Raw genomic sequence first — 3339 nt, forward strand, 5'->3', positions numbered from 1 at the left:
GAAAGAAGCTGCTTCTGGACGGACCCCTTCAGGATGCTGTGCACCAACCTGCTGCTGAAACCACGCCGTTAACACCAAAGAGTAACTGTCAAATCCAGGCACGATCAACTGAAGCATGTCTATGGTGCACATACAGCCAACACTGAGCATCCTCACGGTGTCAGAGAGAGACAGCTCCCAACACTGAGCATCCTCAGGGTGTCAGAGAGAGACAGCTCCCAGAACCAGGGGAGGAACAGCCGCTGTGAAGGAACAGGATAGCTGTATCACATGGATGATGAGAATGATTCAGCTATATCAGCATTGTGATTAAAAGAAAATACCCTGTGATGTTTAGATTCTACAACTATATACCTTTTCTAAAAAAAATGACTTTTTAAAAAATACTTGGCTGTATTGGATCTCACTTGCTGCACGCTGGCTTCCTTCTAATTGTGGCATGTGGCTCAGCAGTTGCACCAAGCAGGCTTATTAGCTGGTCTGAGGCATGTGGAGTTTTAGTTCTCTGACCAGGAATCGAATCCGTGTTTCCTGCATTGCAAGCTGGATTCTTAACCACTGGACCACCAGGGAAGTCCTGTAATATCTTTTTAAAAAGTACCTTCTTATTGAAAGTCCTTAAGGCCATTTAGTTCATGATCCTAAAATTTTATTTTCCCCTACTCAAACAATTTTATTACAATTTTAAATTTTTAATACAATTTTATTACAATTATGATGCAAAATGCAGAGACATCACTTTGCCCGCAAAGGTCCATACAGTCAAAGCTATGGTTTTTCCAGTAGTCATGTGTGGATGTGAGAGGTGGACCATAAAGAAGGTTCAGTGCCAAAGAACTGATGCTTTCAAATTGTGATGCTGGAGAAGACTCTTGAGAGTATCTTGGACAGCAAGGAGATCAAATTAGTCAATCCTAAAGGAAATCAACTCTGAATATTGACTGGAAGGACTGAAGCTGAAGCTTCAATACTTTGGTCACCTGATGTGAAGAACTGACTCATTGGAAAAGACCCTGATGCTGGGAGAGGCTGAAGCAAAAGGAGACGGGGGCAGAGGATAGATGGTTAGATAGCATCACTAACTCAATGGACATGAATTTGAGCAAACCTCAGGAGACAGTGGAGGACAGAGGAGCCTGGTGTGCTGCAGTCCATGGGGTTGAAAACAGACACGACTCAGCGACGGAACAACAATATGATGTCTCAAGACACAATAATTGCTTTATAACAGAATAACAAAGGCTAAAATTTACTGAACACTTATCATGGTCCCATTATTGCTCTCTTTTATCTTATTTGCCTTATACAATCCAGTCAATGCACACGACAAAACATACATTCACAAAGCCTTATGAACGAAAATGAAAATAATTTAATATCTAAGCATCCTCGATCAACAGCTCCCTAGCACATATTACATACCAAGGGATTTGGATTAGAGGGGGAATGCTCACACATCAGTTACCAAATTTTAAGTAAAGCATCCCAATAATACGCTTATCATCGTAAAGTTGAGATTATGTCTACATCTGTCAAATAGGGTACCATGATTTCTTATGCTATCTAAAAGCTTAATAGTTGTTTTTAAAAAAAGAACTATTGACATTTTAGAATATGTTCTGTGAAAGTGTAAGTTCATTGAAATTTTTTTAATAGAAAACTGTTCATTGAGAGCTACAAGGCATTTTCATCATAGAAGGCTGATTTTACCCATCAACCAGTAATACCTAACTCACGATATTATGATCTTGTACTAATTCAATCTGAAAACTACCACCATAACTCTAAGCATTTACCCTCCTTATAGAATGACCAATGCACATTGCAGGTGGCTCACCTGGTAAAGAATCCACCTGCAATGCAGGAGACCTGAGTGATCCCTGGGTTGGGAACATCCCCTGGAGGAGGGAATGGCTACCCACTCCAGTATTCGGACCCGGAGAATTCCATGGACTGTATATAGTCCATGGGGTCACAAAGATTTGGACACGACTGAGCGACTTTCACTTTCACTTTGACATATGGCATCTGGCAGGTTGATTGAAGAAACAAAAAATGATAACTCCAATCTACTTGGCGCCTGGCCAAGTCAAGGCAAGGTGGGAATGGAAGGAGGGAGGAGACATGGTGTGTTCACGGTGAGAAGCGCAGAGACCGGGAGGCTGGGGAGGCAAAGGGCCCACATGTGAAGACGCCAACTGATATGGAGATGGGACAGCAGAGGGGCCCCTGGGTCCAGTGGTTTCTGAGCAGAAGCAGAAGTGGTGTCAGGGCAGGTGATCCTGCCAGTATGCTGTTTGGTACACGGTGGGAGGGCTGCTGAAGGAGACACACCCACCTGGACTTGTGACAAAGTGGTGGCTGGAAGATTCAAACAGCAGCCCTGGGACTCTGAGCAGAGCCAACCCCAGAGAAAGTGGAGAAACTGTCTGGACAAAGGAAGAACCAGGTGGCCTGAGACCCTCCGCTGAAGGGCCTGGGTCACTGACCATCGGGAACAAGTGGCAGGGGCCACCTACAGCCCAGGAAACCCAGATTTTACCATACTGAGCACAAAGATTCCTTTATTATCCCCAATGTCATCTTAACCTTAAATAATAAAACCAAATGTTTCTTTACAAATTCAGATCTTTAGAGAAAAAACAAAACATACTTCGTGACCTAGAAGAAACGCCATAAAATAGCAGCTTAAACAGGAACATAAGTATTATATGAAGAATGGGCTAAAACTAAATCCCTTAATTTAGCAAATTACCTTTTAAGCCAGCAATCTACTCAGCAGATGTCAGAGTAGTTGCTCCAGTCTTAAAGCCATGAATTCTGAATTCCTGGGATGGGATGGTGGAAACCACCAGGATCACCCAAGCCCCAACACTCGCACAAGTTCATCCAGCACCATCCACACCACTTTGAATGACGGAGTGGTCCCCGCATCACAGGCATCCCACACCGTTTCAGGAAACTTCCTCCCCAAACTTCTGTTATCATCAAAGCCTCCGCGGATGTGAAACAAATTTCGATACTCTTTGAAAAAACCACAGGCACCAAGGCGAAAACCCAAAGACCACCACAGCACCACAGTAAATCTTTATAAAGAGTTTAAGTGCTTTTATTACAATAGTGCAAGGTAGTATTTCATCCAACGCTCACCAACAGCACACTGGCATCTTCTATAAAAGTTCCAGAAAGTTCACACAGGAAAAGGAAAAGATACATTGTCTGTTATGATTCTCATACAATACTGCTTAGTGGTTAAACTTCATGTCGCTCAATCAAGTGTAGTCGTTATCTAGCAAACATGTGGCAAAAACGTTTTGCTCTGCTTTATTTTGCTCGCCT

General features: G+C 42.9%; 1 protein-coding gene across 1 annotated transcript in view; it reads right to left on the reverse strand.

Annotated features, from left to right (window-relative positions):
* ACTR3B (ARP3 actin-related protein 3 homolog B (yeast)) overlaps positions 1-3339 on the reverse strand; it is a 78919-nt gene that overhangs the window by 15399 nt on the left and 60181 nt on the right. The gene's annotated exons all lie outside the window — the stretch shown is intronic.

This window comes from Bison bison, unplaced genomic scaffold (assembly GCF_000754665.1).
Source record: "Bison bison bison isolate TAMUID 2011002044 unplaced genomic scaffold, Bison_UMD1.0 scf7180017864379, whole genome shotgun sequence".
NCBI lineage: Eukaryota > Metazoa > Chordata > Mammalia > Artiodactyla > Bovidae > Bison > Bison bison.